We start from the raw sequence: 21722 nt of genomic DNA on the forward strand, positions 1-21722 counted from the left end.
GCTATTACTAACTGCAATCATACTTTTAACTTCAATTTTAACTATATACATCCTGAAAGCTAATACATAAAATGAAAATAGAAACTTACTTTAATGGACACCATTCTAATATAACAATATTTCCTGAAGAAGGAAATATTTTCAAAATATTTTAAGGAACAAAGAACAGCCAGATCACTCTTTATTCGTATTCATAACCATTCATATATGACAAAGTCTTTTCGGGTTAGCAGCAGAGTCAGGGTGTCACACTGGCCACAGGCTGAAGCCCTGACTTGGCTGATAACCTGAGAAGACCATCAAAATTCACCTGCATTCCTATATTTTCATATGGTATGCAAATTGTTTTATTGGTAGATTAAGCCCCTTTATATAAAGCTAACACTAGAGGAAGAGAAATGATGTAAGCAATGGATAATCAGATAATGTTACTTGCAAAAATATAATAACAAAGTTTTAGAGTGTGGAAAGGACAGCAGAGTCCTGTCAATCTTTAAAGAAAAGCGGAACAACTGTTAAATCCTAAAAATCATCACACAGGTGTTGGCTGGTTGGTTTGGGAGAGGAGGAGAGGGGAGGGGGGGGGGGGGGGGGGACGACACACAGGCCATATAGCGAGGTCACCGGTACCATCAGATTAGGGAAGGAAGTTGGACATGCCCTTTCTAAGGAACACCATCCCGGCATTTGCCTGAAGTGATTTAGGGAATCACAGATGTGGGTTTGAACAGTTGGCCTCTCGAATGCAAGCCCAGTGCAACTCGCTTGGTCAAATGGGTGTATGTGGCTTGTGTCTGAAAGCTAGAATGACAGAACTTTTAAAACATTGCAGCCTGCTGGTATTTTGGAAATAGGTCCAGATGACAAGATTGCAAAACAATCTTAGTCCATAGTTACTCAAATGGGCAATTAGTTATTCTAGCAAACCTTACACTTGAGTCACTGTCACACACAAAAATGTAGCTTGGACAAATAAACCTTAGCCATGTAAATTGTTACCAATCAATACTTAAAAGTAACATGCACATATGCATGCATACTTTAAATATAAAAATGTGAGTTTATTTAAAAATATGGACCCAATTTAATTTCTATTCCTTTGGATCTGAATATCTACATACCATTAAAGAAGAGGGCCAGACATTTCAATTACCGCCACTAGAGCACTGACAGTTGCATAAACTGCTAGAGTGCTCCCATAACAGCCCGACAGTTTGCATCAATAGCGTGTAAGATGGCTAACATGCAGTGCAAGGTTTTCTGTCTTCTTGCATTCAGAAGAAATGAGTTGGCAATTTCTTTGCAGAGGACATTTCAACTGACTCAGCATATAATTACCAACCACAAAAAGCACGAACTATTGGTTTAAGCAATTTTAGTAAACTCTATGGGTCTGTAAGGGACTGAGTACAGGTCAAATTCATGTGTCAAATGATGACATGGGACAAATTGAGAAAAGTTGTGTTAGTTGGTTGACTAAAGGGACTAGATTATTAAGTCATTAGTCTTCTGCCTCAGACAGGTCTACATGACTGTAGATTAAACATGCCCTACTGTACAAAGCCCAGGGGAAGAAACCCCAAGGTCTACCAAAGGTCCATGAAGGTTAGATAAGAGGAAAAAGAAAGGGAGACACAGCAAGAAAGGCAGATGTGATGTCCTGTATAGGGAGCAGCCAGAAGCCCCTGAACACAGGGCAAGGAAGGGACATAAACATCCCCCACCCCTCACTACTTATCTGAATACCACAATCAAATACTGTCTGGGAAAGATTAGCAACATTGACAGGACAAGAGAAGAACAAATAAAAGATGAACAAGTTGAACAGACTACATGGGAGGGGGGAAGAAGAGTAAAAGAGCAGGTTGGATGAGGATTGGTGTGGACCACATAGCCCAGACAGATGCAACCTGGTCTGGGCAGAAGAGGCAACTGTGTTCTGCCAATCACTCAATGGGCTGATAAGATTTAGTGGCCCCCTTAAACAGAGTGGTGAAAGCCCTCCTTCACAAATAAAATGTAAAATTAAGTCAGCTGCTGAGGCATTGGCTCTTAACATCATGGGTACAAGCCAGAGCACTAAGACCCTGCCACATGACAGCTAGGTTAAGACACTTCAGCAATGTATGGACCACCACCAAATGTGAACCACAACGACAGAGGGATGGGTCCTCCTGATGGAGGCGATGACCACAAGTCGGCCAAATATGGCTGATGTTGAGCCTGCAAAGAATGGTACAGTCTTTGCGAGAAGCCTGCATTGGGGACCTCCACAGATCTGCAGTCTCCTTTATCACGCATAGTTAGTTTTGTGAAGACAGAGCCGTTCTTTATTCCAGATACCTAAAACTTTATGGCCTAATACTGATCAGAGGTCTGATTCCAGAATACCAATCTCTAGAGTCTTACTCGTAGCCAGTTTGGCCAGGCTATCAGCAAGTTCATTACCTGAGATCCCAAAGTGGCCTGGGGTCCACACAAAGGTCATTTAGTGTCCACATTGGTCAAGGGCATACAGGGTATCCCACATAGCCATGTACAAGGGAGGGCAAAGTTAACACTGGTTGAGGGCTTTCAAACTGCTCAAGGATTACAGACAGTCATGCAAAACACTTTTGAACACTTCTGAAAATTGTCTGAGTAGCTCACCCAGCAGCCCATACACAATGGACCTTATAGCTCAAATAAGCTGAATCTTTTAGAAAGTGTCCGTACAGAAACAAGGGTTAGCGATGATGTTACAGCAACAATAATTATAAATAATGTATACTGCCAGGTAAGGCTCATCGACTCTATAGTTCAAAGCACTTTTTGTCATCATTGTTGAGTAGCAGTAGTTCATATGAGGTGGTACAGAAATTGAAACCCCCTTACAGACCCTGAAAAAATAATGTTAACTTTCGACACACTAATTACTGATAAAATGGTGTGACTGGCCCCAAACAGGTTGCTGCAGAGTAACGAGTTAACACATTCAGATCTGACTTCAGATGAGGTAGCACAAATTGCAGAATGAGAAGAATTTATCACTGCCGCACAGAATGTCCTTTTGGATGAGAGGTAGGTGGCAGAACTTAATGAGACCCCCACCAGGAGGGCAGGTCCCCCATCAAAGGCTATTCAGGCATCGGCAACCATGAACAAGTTGATCAGTTGAGCATAGTGACAGGAGGTTCTCTAGCACCCCAATACCAGTAAGAAAGAAGGGGGCACACAGAGGACTGTTCTCTGTGTGTGCCACAAGAGAAACACCATTGAGTTAATAGCAGGTGCAGAGTGCCTGCATTCCCAGCAGCAGATTCTGTGCCACAGGAATGGCAGTTTTGTCCTGATTGCTGGTCATTACACGAGAAAATACACTGCCCCTACTTCTTTTCAACTTTTTCAGCTTTACATTCGCCAGGGCACTTCGCAGAGGTGTGCAAGGAATGATGACAAGCAATTCCATGGGATAAAGTTCCCATATTAGCCAACAAGTCTGCAAACACCTCAGCAGGCCAACAGCCGCAATGCACCATAGCAGACAGATAGCTGGGTGTTGCATGATGTTTCAATTTGACACAGTAGCCTCAGCCAGTCTGAATAGTTTGGATACTTATTACCAGTGGGTGCACTCAACCCTTGGCACCAAGCATGTTGTTGCAAAAATGTTGGATGGCAAATCACATTTCTTGTTGTCAATTCACAATTGGCAGAAAAAAATACTAGGATATCATGCTTTCACTATTTTTTGATTTAAAGTAGTCGATAAAGGTAACCTTGTCTCTTAGTAGTACCATTTTGGAACTGAGGCAGGGATCTGGGTACTTGAAGGATGGCAGAATCTTGGGATGGTGTCACTGGTTTCATCTAGCCAATGGGACACCTCATAATACAGACACCGAACAGCAATTTTAAACTTTGCAGTCATTTCAAGCACACTATCAATGCACAATGTGAAACATGCTTATCCAGTACTGTGTCCTCAGGAATTGGTGGCTAAGTTGGCTGGCAGTCAGGATTTTTCCAAAGCTGACTTCATGGAAACAGAATTGGAGTTGACAGTGGACATCGATTTATGGCGAATTTTAGTATTAAGTATTTCTTTTGGGATGTACCAGTTTAACCATTTGCTGTTTGTGATAGCTTCAGTGTTTTCTTGAGCAACTTAAGAACATTCCGTGCTGCATCAGTTATTGAGACATTTGCATTACTGGCTCCATGACAGAACAGTATTTGCAAACTTCATATGTGGTTTTCCTGCAACTATTGGACAATGGGCTGCTACATGAACTTTGGAAATTTAGCTTTTTTCCTCTTAGAGTGCATTTCTTAGGGCATGGTAAGTAAGAATGGTATAGTACCTCCAGCAGAGCATGTTACATAAATAGCAATTCCTGAGAATATTAGAGAGTTTACAGACTATTTAGGAAAAGTAAACTACACAAAATTCATTCCATGCACGTGTCACTAATGAATCTGCTTCGTCATAAAGTGAAGTTTGTGATACGAAGCATGTCACCTCTGCTACGCACTGTGCTTGGCTTCTTTCACTCCCGGTAAACCTTTTATTCAAGTTTCCACCAACACTGCACCACTGCGATTTCTGTGCTCACACAGAAATCCCAATATCTCAAAGCATCCTGTTGTATTCACCTCTAAGGCCTTCTCAAAAGCATGCAGAAATTACTCTCAGATTGAGACGTACGCACTCACGATCATATACAGTGTAAAACTATTCCACATATTCTTGTACGGCACTAGGTTCCACCAGCATACAGACCACAAGCGGCTCATCTCAGTTATCCCCAGTCCTAGTTTCTGGAGAGAATTGCAAAATTTTACAGCACTGGCTCTCGTTTTTGAGTAATTACTCCTGTATTATTCACTACAGACCAACATCACAGCACAATAATGTGGAAGCTTTGACTTTATTACTGTAGAGTCCAGACACCAATGACAGGCAGGAGGCAGTCTGTTTTGCCTGGACCATAATTTGCAAGATACCCTCAACGAGTTTTCTTTGGTGGTTGGGAAGTCACAGGAGCTACAAGTGAGGATCCTCTTGCACAGTGTTAATGTTGTGGCCGAGCAATGTTAGCTGCGAAGTTTTCCACACAGGGCCATAATGAGTGCTCTGGACATATTTACAACTTTGTGATAGGCTCATTGTTGGCGACATCTTACTGCTACCTACAGACCATAACTGTCACACTGTTATTCCACCATCACTGCAACAACACATTCTGTAGATGTTAAATGCATACCATGGCTGCTATGTCACATGAAAGTGCTGGTCTAGCAACTTGTCTATTGGCAAGCAGTTGATTCCACTGCTGAGTACATAGTGTGTGCCTATTAACTGTGCACTCACGAGCAAGATCCCACCGCAAACATTCTCTCCATGACCAGTGCTGAAACACCAATGAGGCCGGATGCATGTGGACATCACCAGCCCCTTTCTAGGACTCAAGTGGCTTCTGATGAGACCCCTTGTTTAATTTACCATGAACTACTCACCTGCCCTCCGCAATGTCTCACGCTATAATTCTGACCTTAGCCATCATTTTCACTATCAAGGATGCACCACACATGTAAGTCTCTGACTATGGTCACCAGTTCATGTCTGAGGATTTTGAAGCATTTTGCTGCCAAAACGCAATTCAGCATTTGACCACCATTCTCTTCCTTCTGGCATCAAACAGAGGTCGAGTGGTTTATCTTGACACTGAAATCACAACTGAAGAAAATAGTCTCAGCAGTATTTGGACGTGATAACCTGATAAGGTTTTTCATGTCTTACCAAACAACTGAAATCACCAAGTGCAGACTGCTGAGGTGCTGAACAACCATCATCAGCCATGCTGACTAACCTCTTGTCCCCAGTTCCACAGGTATCTTGTCAGCAAGTCATGCCACAGATCAGCACGTTTCCACTGTCTGGTAATACATTTTATGGTAGACACACAGAAGTAAGGCATTGTGGTGAGACATATGGGGTGACAACATTACGTCACTGTAGGTCAGCAGCACCTGACATTTCATGTGAACTAGCCATGCTCACACCAAACTGAGTAGCAAGAGCCACAAATCAGCTGCACAGGAGCCCTTAGCACAGGCAGCAAGGACCAAACCAAACCTTGCTCCCAGCACCCAGGGCATCCAGAGGTCCCCACCTGTGCATAATGTTATATAATTAATTTATACTACTGCCTTAGAAAACAGCTGTACATTTGCCAGGAGGCAGGTGGTGGGGAGAGGGAAGGAGATCTGAATCTGATGCAGGTTGAGTACCTCCCTTCTTCTTTACCACAATTGGCAGAAAGTGACCCTTAGTCATTACTTCTTCACCACCAGTCCCTGGTGGAGTGTCAACCCACTGTCAGCTCAAGACTTGCCAAGCTGATGAAACCTATTAAATAATACAGCTATAACAAGTTTTAGGACCTTGATGTTAATAACTAATATCAGGTCTCGAAGTTGTAGTTCAGAGATCATGTTCTTCTATCAGCTCCATTCTAAAAATTCTAGAAGGCTAAATAAACTTTTTCTGTGATTTTAACTAACTTACCTACATACCTGCAAAATTAAGAAGATTCTAAATTGATTCATAACACTTATTAAATATTGTGTGTGTCCAAGAAAGCGGCCCTTTAGAGACTGCTACCGTGTGCATAGGGTGGATGACAGCAGGTGTTCCCCTGGCCGTCCGCACGCTACATATATAAATACAGTCCAAGAGGCAAGACTGGGCTTGACTTCGCACCCAGCCATCATAAGATCTGCGTTAGTCAAATGCCGGAGTGCGCGCTCCCTCAGATGACGTCAGAGGGAAGCTGTTACAAAACCCTCATTTTCAGTAATAAGAAGTGAACTCTTGAGGATTGCACTGTGCCCTGGATCACTTAGATTTCACAAAAGTAACTGTTAGTGTGACACCCGGAATGTTAACAATTCCATGCGGCAAGTTGTGACTATTATTTTTCACTTTTGTGGCGAGCATTTATTTTGTTTATCAGTGGTCAGGGCGAAAGGCAATTTGGTAGGGACTTACCGTAGGTCGCCTCTTAACTGCTCATAGTGCTGTTTAGGATAGAGATTTACTGCCAGTGTGAACATCACGAATATTACAGTGTTGTGCATGTGAAACTTTACCAAATGTATAAATTGATTAGAACTCAAAACCTTCATTTATAACCATAGTCCTGATCTGAGCAAACAGAGAAATGAAATATTTCTTTCACTGAGCTGTACAAGAATGTGGACTTTCAGACTGGGAACTATGGTCAGTATGGTCTCTATCACTTTCTGGCTGACCACAGGAATAGTTGCCAGGCTCTCGTAAAAGACCGCGAGCAATATTTACAACAATTCGAATTTCCTCCTATGAAAAATGAATATTGTAATTTCACGCACACACGCACGCACGCACACAAGTATTTGCCACATATGAAGTTGACACAAAGATTGCAGTTTTACAAATACAACTCACTGAGGTATTACAATATACAGGTTACTTTGATTTCACAGTATGATTGTTTTTAAAGAATGGACATAATATAATGAAATTAAAACGCAAAGATAAACCTTACATTATGAGCATATAATGTTACAGATGAAGTTGACAGATGGTGTAACCAGCTTATGTGAATGTTGCTTACATGGTATTATGTAAATACTGTGCTGTGTACAGGAAGAAACACAGAGGTGAGATAAAATGAATAATATGACAGTAACAATTATATTAACATCATACCACGCAAAGAAAATGTAAATAAATAAATTGAAATTTTGAATCAAGTGTAGTTGCAATAAAGTGTGACTAAGCAGGCAGCTATATTTTTTGTTTAAAGCAGTCCGAAAGAATTTCATGTATACATTTCTTTAATATGACAGTGAATTTTTTCCCAAGAATCAAGGTAACATTACAAGTATTTATAGCACAAAGAATAAACGTTACATTGTGAGCATACCATATTCAGTGAGCATTAATTACAAATAAACTGGGAAAATGTGCTGACCAGTTTGTATGAATGTTACTTACATGGTATTGTGTAAATACTATGCCATAAACAGGCAACAACATATAGATGACATACATGAATAATGTGACAGTAGAAATTATATTAATGAAGTATGGGACACTACTTTTTTAAAAAATCAATTTTACAGTTGGAGTAATGTGTGACTGAGCAGGCAGTCATATTATGATGTAATACTATATTTGGCTTATTGATAACATGTTGTTAAAAGGAGTAGTGTTTATTTATGTTTTAAACTGGATAATAAGTGAGTAAACTTTTGTAGAAAGGTTGCATTGGCTAGCTCTGTCTGTCCCTTGAGAATATGATGTGATTAGCTTTTGTGTGTGTATATTTCTATTGCTTCAAGCAGATTCATGAGGCTACCTTTCTCAGCATAATGCAATATTTGGATGTGGTCTTTAATGTTTTCTCCTCCATGTTTACTAAGAGTTGTGTGCATTGCAAATGCAGATTTTGTAGGAGTGTTCAAACATATGGCATCTAAATGTTCTTTGAATCGAATCTCAAGGTTTCTCCCAGTCTGTCCAATACAGAAGGAGGAGCAATTTTGGCATCTGAGTTTATATATACCTTATCTTTTGTATTGGGGGGTTGTTATTCTTTGTGTTATGAATGGTTAGCTGCTGAAGTTTACAGTGTGTGGAAGTTTATATTTATGTTTGTGTTTTTGAAAAGATTACTTATTTTATGGGATATGCTCCCTAGAAAAGGAAGTGAGATATTTTCTGCTGCTTTCTACAGAATGTTGTGTTGACTGCGTAGGTGTCTTCAGATGGCGCTGAGCACTATGGGACTTAACATCTGAGGTCATCAGTCCCCTAGAACTTAGAACTACTTAAACCTAACTAACCAAAGGACATCACACACATCCATGCCCGAGGCAGGATTCGAACCTGCGACCGTAGCGGCCGCGCGGTTCCAGACTGTAGCACCTTTAACTGCTTGGCCACCACGGCCGGCGCGTAGGTGTCTGGTGCAGGGTTTTGTTTGTTCTTCGGATTTTTTGTGATAACTTATCAATAACGTGAGGGTTATATCCATTGTTTAGAGTTATGGCTTTAATGATATTGGTTTCTTTATGTTGTGCAACTGGTTCCAATGGTATTTTATGCAGGTGATTCAGCATGGATCTGAAGTATGCTATCTTATGTTAGTTTGGATGGCAAGATGAGCTGTTGATGCACACATCTGTGGCTGTTTGCTTTCTGTAAATTTCAAAGTGATGTTTCTGGTTTTTGCTGGAAATTTTTAAATCTAAGAAATTGATGCTGTTATTGGATTCATGTTCAACAGCGAATTTGATGTTTATGTGCATGCTGCTCAGCTTGGTTGCTAATGTGTCAATTTCTTCATTAGCTCTATCAAAAAGAATAATTGTATGATCTTCATACCTTTTATAGTAGATGATTTTAATGTAGATGTGACTTAGTTTTGAAAAATGTGTGCTCTAAGTGGTTAATGTAGAAGTCTGCTAATTCCCAGCTAGGCTGCTACCCATCATTCTGTTTGTAAATTTTATTATTAAAACTGAAGTAATTTGTATGACAGCACCAATGTAACTCAACGAGCTCATAGATTTCTGCCATGCTCAGTTTCTTATGTTCAAGTAGATTTTTCTTGATTATATTTATGGTGTCCTGTATAGGGATGTTAGTATAGAGACATAAAATGTCAAGTGACACAAATCTGGCTGTCAGTGGAATGTGCACATCCTTAATTGTGTCAACGAGCTCATTCGTGTTCCTAATGTAGTAGTTGGTTTCAAAAGTACAATGGGTATTCAGAAGAGCTAGCAGTTTGTAATTTAATCTATATGGAGGGCTGTACCTAGAGTTAACAAAAGGCCTGATTGAACAATGCTGTTTATTTATCTTAGGCTGTGACGGAAGGAGAGGGGCAGTGGGGTTCAATAGCAATGCAGTCACACACTTCTCAGTTAGGAGGAAATTACAGTTCTTAAGAGATTTCATAAGTTTGCCTGAAATTTAAAGTCTAATTCAATTATGTTATTGCCACTGAAAAATTCCATGGTCTTTTCAACATATTCGTTTTCATGCATTAAAACTGCACAGTTACCTTTGTCTGCCTTCACTATTAGAGTTTTACTGTCAGAAAGTTTGAAGTTGATACAATTCAGTGTCTTTTGGTCACTGTTTTGATGTGAAGTATTTTTTAGGTGTCTTGTGATTATTTTATTGGCTTTGAAGGCTATTGCATTGGTTTCACTGTGATTTTATTTAGCAGCATCACATGCAAGCTTAGCAGCTGCAACAAGGCTTTTTAGGTTTTTGCCATTAAGATTTGGTTCTATGTTGTGGTTAAGGCCTTTGTTTATGAGGGCAGGTTCAGTATTTGTAAAAGTGATGTTAGTTGAATAAATAACTCTCATTTAACTGATGTAGGTTAGAATGGGGATTTTTGGCACTGAAGCTACCTTTTTTACTTTTCAGACCAAGTTTTTTGTTATGCCTACAAGTTATTGTCTTACGTTCTTTAGAAACAAAGTATTACATCATAATATGGCTGCCTGCTCAGCCACACATTACTCCGACTTAAAAATTGATTAAAAAAGTGGTGTGCCATACTACATTAATATTAGTATTCATGTATCTCATCTATATGTTGTTGCCTGTTTATGGCACAATACCATATAAATAATATTCATACAAACCATATAACTAACATTCATACAAACTGGTCACCACATTTTCCTAATTTATTTGTAATTAATGCTCACTGAATATGGTATGCTCACAATGTAACATTTATTCTTTGTAATATAAATATTTGTAATGTTACCTTGATTCTTGAGAAAAAATTCACTGTCAAATTAAAACAATGTATACATTAACTACTTTGGCACTGCTTTACACAAAAATATAGCTGCCTGCTTAGTTATACTTTATTGCTACTATACTTGATTCAAAATTTCAGTGCACCATATGATGTTAATATAATTGTTACTGTCATATTATTTATTTTATCTCACCTCTACGTTGCCCCCTGTATACAGCACAGTATTTACATAATACCATGTAAGTAACGTTCACACAAGCTGGTTACACCATCTGTCAACTTCATCTGTAACATTATATGATCATAATGTAAGGTTTATCTTTGTGTTGTATTTCATTATATTATGTCCATTCTTTAAAAACAATCATACTGTGAAATCAAAGTAATCTGTATATTGTAATATCTCAGTGAGTTGTATTTGTAAAACTGCAATCTTTGTGTCAACTTCACATGTGGCAAATACTTTTTGGTGTGTGAGAGAGAGAGAGAGAGAGAGAGAGAGAGAGAGAGAGAGAGAGAGAGTGAGTGAGTGAGTGAGTGAGTGAGTGAGTGAGTGAGTGAGTGAGTGAGTGAGTGAGTGAGTGAGTGAGTGAGTGAGTGAGTGAGTGAGTGAGTGAGTGAGTGAGTGAGTGAGTGAGTGAGTGAGAGAGAGAGAGAGTGAGTGAGTGAGTGAGTGAGTGAGTGAGTGAGAGAGAGAGAGAGAGAGAGAGAGAGAGAGAGAGAGAGAGAGAGTGTGAGAGAGTGAGAGAGTGAGTGAGAGAGGAGAGAGAGAGAGAGAGAGAGAGAGAGAGAGAGAGAGAGAGAGTGAGTGAGTGAGTGAGTGAGAGAGAGAGAGAGAATGCTGCATATATTTTGCAATATTTTGAAAATACAATCCTGCAACTTCGCAACAAAATTGCGCGGAATTTTCGATGTAAGTGCTATAACCACTTAACCTCATATATTTGTTTAATCGTTTGGGGTTAGTTATGTTCACATAGGGCACTTCCAACACTGTTTTCTACCATAGGGCACCAACACACCAAGAATATTTCACTACAGTGGAAGAATAAAATCGAAAACTGATGATTATACAAAGTGCATCTTGTAAATCTTGGGGCAGCCGTCTGATGATGAACTTGTCAGTTCAAAACTGGTTATGGCGCTATTTACTGAAATAAATAGCAGTGTTAATGGTGGCTGGTTGCTGTCTTCTTTGTAAGAATCAACCTACATTAATTTTACACAGTACACCGTCTCTCCATGTCAGTTTTAGACAAAATAGCATAATGAATATTACTATGACAACCAACACAACCCCTCACACCTTGACTTGGGAACTGGCATAGGGCAGAGCATTTTCAGCCCTACATGACAAAGCAGGAGGGATTTGACAGACTAGTTGTTTGGGTTTGATAGAGGGATCCACGACTCCACTGTAAGTCGGTGAGTGCATGTACACTGGGCAGTGCCTTTGGAGTCTTAGCTTTCCTGACGTGACCATATTTACACCAAAGTTAGTTGCTTACTGGCATTAACCCAGATTCTTGTTTACTTGGGTTATGTTCGCTTGTATTCAAATTGTGAATTCTTCACAGTGTCATGCCCTGATAGTTCCACGTTTGTCCCTGAATGAGCTTTTGGACTGTATGCCAGTTCTGTTGACACACTGTTTTTTAGAGAACCACACATCATGTCACTCCCTCTTCATTCCCGAACATTTTCGTACATGCTATCATTTTGCTGCACAGGTTATAACGCTTATGCCCAAAATTGATATAATAAAATGACAGGCGATGGACAATATCTCTTAATGCTGCCTCTAAATGCACCCTTCACACGCAGAAGAATTATAGCTCTTGGTCACGGCTTTTTATCTCTCTGTATGGCAGCTTTGCTAGTCTAAATCATTTCCCTGTTGTGTATTTGTTTTATGCCTTCTAGAGCACACAGTCAATGCAGGAGGGAAAGTTGCCACTTTGATGGCTTCTTACTATAGTGCCATAATGGATGCACACATTTTTGTATAGTACTGTGTACCGCATTGTTGTAATGTAGTCATACGTGAGGCTGCTAAGGAATGATAAATCTCATTAGCAAACACAAGCCTCCCATTAATTTGTCTTGTCACTACTAAAATTTCCAGTTTATGGAGATTTTAACCCCTTAAAGGTGCACAGGTATCTCAAATTTACCTCCTGGAGATAAGTGAAAGTATTTTCCCTGGGCAAGGAGCTTAAATTATTCTACAGGAGTAATCAATTCATATTACACTGACTCACGGGAATCATTTTAATGAGCACAAGATACTCGTGGAAAGTGCCTTCTGTCTCCCTGGCTGCATGCCGCATTTCACTAGAACCATTTCAGGACTGGAGATTTATTTTGTACTTTACATTGTTTCCCGAGTGTGATGTTTTTGGAAAAATAAAGGACTCTACACTACATTCTCTTACTTGTTTCCTTCTGTTTCACAAATGGTGATCTCATCTCAGGAAATTTTAGGTATTGTTTTGCAGGTGTGTGTTAGTATCACATGGTAGATGTAGCACTATGTACTTTAAGTTTTCTTGATGGTGAGGGCAAATCATTGGGGGATATATTAACAAAGTACAATACTTGTACACTTGGCCTCATGTGGTCATTATCAGGAACATGCAGAGATGTTGCAGTAAACAAGTACAGTGGTAATTAAGGAAAACACATCACACAATTTTAACACAGTTGTGCATATACTATAAAGTGTTTCGGAGTATTTTTGTGAAATATTGCAATAAAAACCCATGATAAGTCTACTAAAGCACCCTCACTCCCAGGTGCAAAAATATTGTGTTCGACTACTAGTTTTTTCAATGTCATCCTTGTATTAAGAAACATTCATTTGGTGACCTTCGGCTCTAACTGAATTTTCTTCTCAGCAAATGACACAGACATTGCTCGACACTAGGTGAATGAAGGCAATTTGTGCAAAATGGAAGGCAGCCAAAAGATCTGTGTGTCTAATGTGCAGCTGAAGTACAGTTTTTGTATGTTGCTGTGGGCATACACGTGAAATTTGTATGTTCAAAGTTTTGACAATTACAGCAATTGTAGAAGTTTGGGGTATAGAGCTGTACCTAGTTTTCAGGTAATATTGAAAAACCAAAGCAAAGAATGAAAGCCACTGTATTCTACAATTCTTCCTTTATCCATAGATCTTAATGTTGCATGTGTGACTCTTGCATCCTACTCCTTATCTAGTTCTGATGCATAAAAGCTTGCACATTACAACATTCTTGCTAAAATTAAAGGTGTTGGTCAGTTCTATTTCAAGGGAAACTTCCTAGCCTGTCATTTTTAAGGATGGCAGTAGGCTACTGAGATAGTAGTTTCAACTAAATGTGTTCCATTTTGACTCTGCATAGACTGCAGATTCCCAGGATCCCTTTTGAACTTTCATTGGTGTACAATGGGGACACTTAAGAATGGCCCATTATCTCTCTTCGTAACAAAACATGTTTTAAGAAATTTGTATCCAGTTAAGTCTTTTAGTGACCTTGGAAACAAAATGCAATGACAAATAGTGTTTTCTTGTTCCCTTTACCGAATGAGGTGGTGCAGTGGTTAGCACACACTGGACTCATTTGGGAGGACGACAGTTCAAATCCGCGTCCGGCCATCCTGATTTACGTTTTTTGTGATTTCCCTAAATCGCTCCAGGCAAATGCCGGGATGGTTCCTTTGAAAGGGCATGGCCGACTTCCTTCCCTAATCCAATGAGACTGATGACCTCACTGATCTCTTCCCCCAAGCAATCCCAACTCTTGTTCCCTTCTCTTGTTGAATGTTAGTACTCCACACAGTACTGGAGCAATTTTTGTGTTAGTACTTTACATAGTTATATTTGGAAGTACATGTCTGCAGACCTGATATACTCTTGTGGTGTGCTACACTATTGTGGTGCAGGGGTTTCAGTGTGTACCGGGACTGCAAACAAAACAGTCAGACTCTATCTGCATACGCTAAATCCAACTGAGCTGTGACAGCTGGATGGGATACTGTCCACAGTATGCAACTTTGTCTCAGTCCCTCTCCAGCACAGTACACTAGGTAAGTTAAGATTATTTTTGAAGGTTTTCATCTTCCTTACTTGAGCTGAACTACGAACTCATTGTAACATACAATATTCCATTACATATCTAACTGTTGTGATTGTCTAACATATGGACTTTACAGTGGGATAGACGTTTACCTAGTGGATTTGACCAGACACCGAACTGGCAACTTTATTTTTTTCCCTTTATTGCAGTCTACGAACATAAAAGTTGTCCTTAATATTATGGATATCTGTCAATAGCAACCATCTTCAGATCTGCTCAAAGCACATTCTGATAAATAATTGCTATTTTTTAAACACATCTCAGGCGATCATTACTTGCCAAAATCAATATTCTGAGAATTTTTGTGACTACAATGGAATAAAAGAATTCCACACCACCTAGATTACAGTTTTTATTAGGGACTATGTGGCAGCTTGTGGTGACTTCAAGGCCACTACACCTATGTACATCCAGCCATTGTTAGCTGGCTCCCTTGGTGGTAGAACAAAGACATGTAGCACATTTGCACCATTCACATTCTCTCTTGAGCAACTTATCTAGAAAATAGCCAGTTACTGTAACCCTCCTGGCTCCATTTGGTGGTAGAGGTCATATGTGGGTGAAGTGTGCTTGCTTGTGTGAATGTGTGTGCATTTCCTTTGTTGAAGCCTTTGATCAAAAGCTATAATGTGTAACAGTCTTCATTGTGCCTGTCCAACTCTAAAAGGTCATCTTCATGGTTTGTAGCAATCTACCTTTTTCCATTTTTATTTTTCACGTACCTAAAGCACACTACAGTTCATTCAGCAAAAGAGCCATAACAGCTGGCAGTGCAGTTACCAGCTAAGTGCAAATGGTCTCTGGCAGTATCAAAGCTACATGACTTGAAACTACAGTACTCTTCAGAGCTGCATGAACACCAAGGCATTGTCATAGAAGAGAAACCACCGCATTATGTGATTAGTCATGGAAAACAAGTGAAGCAGCTGCATAGAACCCACTTTAAATGTCAGGACTCTTCTTTCCCTGTGTGTACTATACAAATGCACATCAACAGGATTCCTTAGGGCAACAAGATAAACTAGAGCAATTTATCTTTTAAATCACGAGACTGGAAACATTAACAATCTTAATGTGATGCTTTTGTTAGCTTCCTCTCTTTTGTTATTTTAGTATTGCCCAAACATTCATGAAATACAGTTTTTGGTAGCAATTTTTATAAAAGGAGAACAGAATACTCTAGCAAGCTAGGCTATAATAATAATAATAATAATAATAATAATAATAATAATAATAATAATAATAATATGAACATTAACAGTTTAAACACCACTTATTCAATATTAAATTTCTAAATTTTAACAACTGATGAGAGATGATAAATTGTGAATTGGTAAGTGTCAAATGTATTTCCTGATGTGTAACTCCACTATTAAGGAAGATAAAATTCCTTCACTGCAAATTTAGCTTACCTTGGCTGAAATGAAGTCAGAACTATCTTATTATTCCAATCTCTCTGCCCATATTTATCTGCGAACAAATTTAGAATTGCACTCAATGTAAACAGTTCACAGATAGTAATTTTGTTTTCACTCAATAAAATAAAACTTAACTTCCTTCCATAAAAGAATTGTTTGCAAATATTTTCATCTGAGACTTTTGGAAGAAATTCTGCAGCAGAATAATTATAGGTTAGTTACACAGTAAAAATAATTTTATTAGCAGATATGTAAAAAATTTCAATAAACGGTAGCTATGGAAAAATCCCTAAAGTTGTTAAATTAAATTAATACTCATAAAGGAAGGCAATTTACATCATTCAAGGTTAAAAATATATTAACGTTATTCTCTTAAAGTGATGTATATGTCGCACTCTAGAAAATAAATGCAAAGAAGTGTACACAGATACACAAAACATATATCCCATTACCAGGAACAGCTCTTACGTTAATTTTTTTCAGTCTGGGCATTAATTGGCTCTGCAACAATTTTTCGCCAGATTTCTGCCCTCCACCGCCTTATTTACATTTTGCTCTTCAATTTCTGCTGTTACCTTCGACTTTTTCCCCACCACTACCTCATTAACTTCGTAGATTTCTAATTTTGTTCGTTTCTGTCGTTACATACTTTCAATTTCCATCTAGTTCTGCATGCTATGCCATCCCTGGGTCTCGTTTCTGCATTAATAACTTTGTCCAATCCTTGGTATCAGTGTTTCCTTTGGTTTCCTCATCTCACTTTTGCATCCAATATGGTGCAGTTTTTAGCACAATGGACTCACATTTGGGAGTAGGGAGAACACCTTTTCTGGCCACCCTGATTTAGGTCTAACCAAACTAAAACACCATGATCGTTCTTTCAGAAAGGAGACTAATTTTCATCCTTGTCCTTGCGCATCTGAACACCTAATTACCTCTATGTAAGGACCAGACGGCTCATTAAACCCTACTCTTTGTTCTATCCACTTATCAGGCTAACGAGCTCCAGGTTCTGGAACCTAATTTACGTATCATCTTTGGTATATGGATCAATATCACCTAGAAGTTTTTTTAATTTTCTGTAGTTGTACATTTATTCTTTCATTTTTCGTATAAAGGAAAGGTGACCTGTAGAGTGTGAAAGACGTAAGCAATTCTTTATTTTTATACGACAGTGATCACTTACGCAAAAATTCGAAAGTCAAGTGAAAATCATCATCTGCACAAATCCAACAGTAGCAGCTCTCAAGCTTAAACGAAGGTATTCAAATATATTCTAGTGGGTCATACGTACCAAGGCACGGATTATTTACATATTTTACTACTACTACTACTACTACTACTACTACTACTACTACAACAACAACAACTATTACTACTAAAATAATCTGAACAAGTGTTATTACTGACACCTATGACGTACACTGAAAACATTACTATTATTTAATTGTGCTGTACTTACCTGTAAATAACTTATATTGTTTCACTAGTTAATTTTGGATTCTCTTTGCTTTATTTAGTAGTCGTATTTGGTTTATGTGATTTTTAACGCGCTACAACGTTCTAGTGAAATTTCGTAATAATGGGAATACACGGTTTTAACACTAGGAACCCGTCTACCAAACTTTGTATTACAAGGTAACTAATGGCAGCTCAAAATACAAAAACGCTCCATTTTTCCATTCCAGTAACGGTACAGTACGTACGGTAGAATGTTAGGCACAATACTCTATGATAGTCGTCGTCCTAAATTGTGGAACAAACCATGAAATTTTGCAGCTTCAAAATTCAACAGGCATGTATCGACTACACTGTTACATCTGGTATCTAATAGGTACTATAACAGGCAGCAAGGGAATTTTAATTGCGTCAAAATTATGGGTAGCGCCATGCAGTTTCTTAAAATATTAATCGATTCAGCGAAGTACAAATCGAAACATGTTAGCGTTTCGTTAAGATGTCATTTTTCAGACCTATTTAATGCGCCACGCTCATTAGAATCTTAACACGCGACGACACAACCTGCATTAGTACCACCTCCCATCTCCTCCCCGTCCCATCCTTTCGAATAAAGTTTTTGATCACATTTTCTGAAACGGTATCGTTCAGTTCTTTATGTAGACGTAGTGGTCGACAGCAATTGGAAACAAGATCAAGAAGTGAGTGTTGTGAAAGCACGAGAAAATAATTAGGTCATGAACACTTCGAGAATGATGTTTTCTGCACGTTTCGAAGAAATTGTTTGAGCAGCTTTACGCACGTTTCTGCAGTCAGCGAATATTGGACATCGACAGATAAGCAAAAGGGGCCCCCATGAGTGTGTCTAAACAGGAACAGGTAAGAATTGCGACAGCAAAAATTTACAAGACTCGGTGACTCATCAAATGCCCAGGCAGCACCGTACGTGACTGCATAGCTTCGGAGCTAACCTTCACTGTGCGCCTGTGGCAATAGCACAACTAAATTTCCAAGTCAATGTCATTTGCTTTTCACGACGTTTCGACAACTTCCCTAGTTGTCTTCGTCTGGGCAAACAACGAATACGAAACAATACGAAGACAACTACTATAAGGAAGAGGTCGAATATCTTGGAAAGAAAAAATGACAGTACTAGCTCGGCTGAAAAGATTAAAGATAGCAAATCAATTGTGCCGGCATTGGAAAGTCACCAACACTGTAAATTTCTCCCTAATATATTCTGCCGCTATATGCATGTGCAGATAATTGCAAAGGTTCTCAGAAATAACATAAGAATGTCGGGGAAATCAAAATTTGTGTGGAATACCGTAAGAGTGAAACGAGGGCTATACATGAACAGGAAATTACTCTTACAAGTGCAGATGATACCAATACTGGAAGGAAAGACCCGAAATTTCATAAATTACTGTGAAAAATCACACTTAGTTTAAATTTCACAAATCGGGATAAACTTAGGTTTCGCACACTGGCATTCAGCGTGAGGTTAGTTCCAACAAACGAGCATTAAGTGGTAAAAGGTGATTAAATGCCTCAAACGCAAAATGTCAGCTGGTATAGATTTTTCAGTGTCACTTAAAATTTACACAGCTTCACATATTGCAAAACTCTTGGCTCACTTTGTTAATTTATCGTTCACTAAGGGTGCGTTCTCCGAAAGATTAAAAATATCTAAAGAGGTACCTCTCTTCAAACGTAGAAATGAGCATAAAATTTAAGATTAACGACCCATTTCACTCCTCTTGGCATTCTCTAAACTGAGAAATTACTAAAACAACGAATCTATAAATACTTCGACGGCCGCTGCCTACTGAATATTAATCAGCATTGCTTTTGAACAGGTAGAAGTACGAAGCCCTGAAACGATTACACTGACGAAACAGTAGTTTGGATAACAAGAATGATTTGTAGAAGTTGATTTAGGTGTCTCTAAAGCTTTCGACACGTTCAGTCATGAAATCCTTTTCGATAAGTTGGATGCATGGAAATAAAAGGAATAGAAAACAGGCGGTATCATATTTGCAAAATATGATTACAGGTCCTGGAGCAAGGAAAGTCGAAATAGGTATACCACAGGGTAGTGGGTTAGGCCCCTTCTGTTCCTTATTTATACACACGGCCCAGACACTGCAGTCAAGATCATATTTACAGATGACACTAGTGTAACAGTGACATTAAGGAATCTGTCCACTACAGTTGTTGAATTCTAAGTCCTTGCATTCATGGTTCAATGCCAAGAGGCTAACCCTAAATGTGGAAAAGTTATATGCACCTTGAGAAGACTAGTCAAAACCAAGATCTCCATCTCGTACTGGGCAGAAATGAGGAAAGGTACAATGTACGAAACTTTTAGAAATGTATGTTGATCAACATTTAAAATAAGTATATCATAGCTATTGTAACGAAGTTGAATTTTACTATTTTTTTCCAAGTATTATCGAAATGAAACCATTGGGCCGTTATGTAGTTGAGATACAAAATTTATTAAATTTCAGGCCCATTTTTCCTTGTTAGTTAGAACTATAATTCGTTTTAGGCATTATGAGGTCATTGAAGTTTCGAGTGTGGGAAAATGTAAATTTGCCTTCAGTAAGTCGAAATGAAGGTTGGTTGAAAACTGTGTGCCAGTGATTCCAAAGTGAAAGCAACAGAATAAAACGACTGTTTACTTTTTACCAATTTCTTCTTGTATTCGTTGCTTACCACGATCACGATTATGTGAAATTTTTTAAAATTATATTTTTCTATTGTTGGCACTCAAAGGGTTAATGTTAATGTTTCTGAGAAAATCTGGTTCCAGCAGGAATTCTTAAGCTAACTCTAATGGCTATTTGTTCCAAAATATGAATGTGTGTTACAGCAGATGTCACATTTTCAGGCAGTATGGCGCAGTAACCTACAAAAATGTGAAGTTTATTATAATATTTGTGTCCTCTTCACAATCGTATTGGTGAAATCTCAATCACTCAGTTTTTCATTCCTAATTCTATTTTTTCTAAAACAATTTAAAAGAATCGATAGGCCATCATCTTGCTGCACGCGTGTATCTCAAAGAGCTGACATGTTTCTCCCATAAATTTTACTTTAGACACTGTGCCCAAGAATTTCACACATTAGATTTGCTAATTTAGACTTTAAACCATATTCACAGATTAATTTATATAATTAGTCAAAGAATCAAATGACTTTTTAAAATTAACGTTCATTACTACAATATCTTTTGAAATCGATAAACTGTGGCAAATGACTTCAGATTAAATATTTGTTCAGAACATGTCGTGCCCTTTTTAAGACAACATATTCACCCCTTAGAAAGTCGTCGTCCAGATATTTATGAGAGTGAATTCCAGCTATGTATTGTTCCTGAATAATTAAGAAGCTAATCAAAGTATTTCGCAATTTTCAATGTTGGTCAATCCAACGACGCCATTTTTACTAATGACTCACACAGAGTTTGGGATCCTTCCGTTATTACCTGTCCTTAAACGTCCGATAAATCACAGGAGTTATTTTTTGAAAAGTTCTCAATTTCTGCAAGTTTCTTTTTTTTTCAAAGTCTCTTTTCGTTCTAATTATTCTTGCTGTTTCCTTCCTTTCCTTTTCAAATTGATTTTCCTTGAGAATTTCATTGTGTGTGTGTGTGTGTGTGTGTGTGTGTGTGTGTGTGTGTGTGTGTGTGTGTGTATACGACAAATTTATCACTTCAGTGTGGTTGCGCATTTTGTACTCTTCGTGCATATGTAGAAGACCTAACTGAGATGGAAATACTTACCAGGAACATCAGTTGCTACATGAATGCGGGTAACGGCTTGAAAAACACATTAACGCTGAAAAGCAGAACGGTCTCAGGGCGACTTCCGTTAGAACCCAGATGTCACTCGTTACCATGT

The 21722-nt window shown here is 38.7% G+C and overlaps 1 protein-coding gene across 3 annotated transcripts in view; it reads right to left on the bottom strand.

Moving 5' to 3' along the window:
- The window catches only part of LOC124594875 (UDP-sugar transporter UST74c), a 131311-nt gene that overhangs the window by 16569 nt on the left and 93020 nt on the right, over positions 1–21722 (bottom strand). For 2 of the 3 annotated variants that reach the window (XM_047133344.1, XM_047133345.1), the window contains exon 2: positions 16351–16408. The exons of the other annotated variant lie outside the window; for it this stretch is intronic. The gene's annotated coding sequence lies outside the window, so the exon portion shown is untranslated. The remainder of the gene's footprint in view (positions 1–16350; positions 16409–21722) is intronic. 3 annotated transcript variants of the gene reach the window in all.

Source organism: Schistocerca americana, chromosome 2, assembly GCF_021461395.2.
Source record: "Schistocerca americana isolate TAMUIC-IGC-003095 chromosome 2, iqSchAmer2.1, whole genome shotgun sequence".
Taxonomy (NCBI): Eukaryota; Metazoa; Arthropoda; class Insecta; order Orthoptera; family Acrididae; genus Schistocerca; species Schistocerca americana.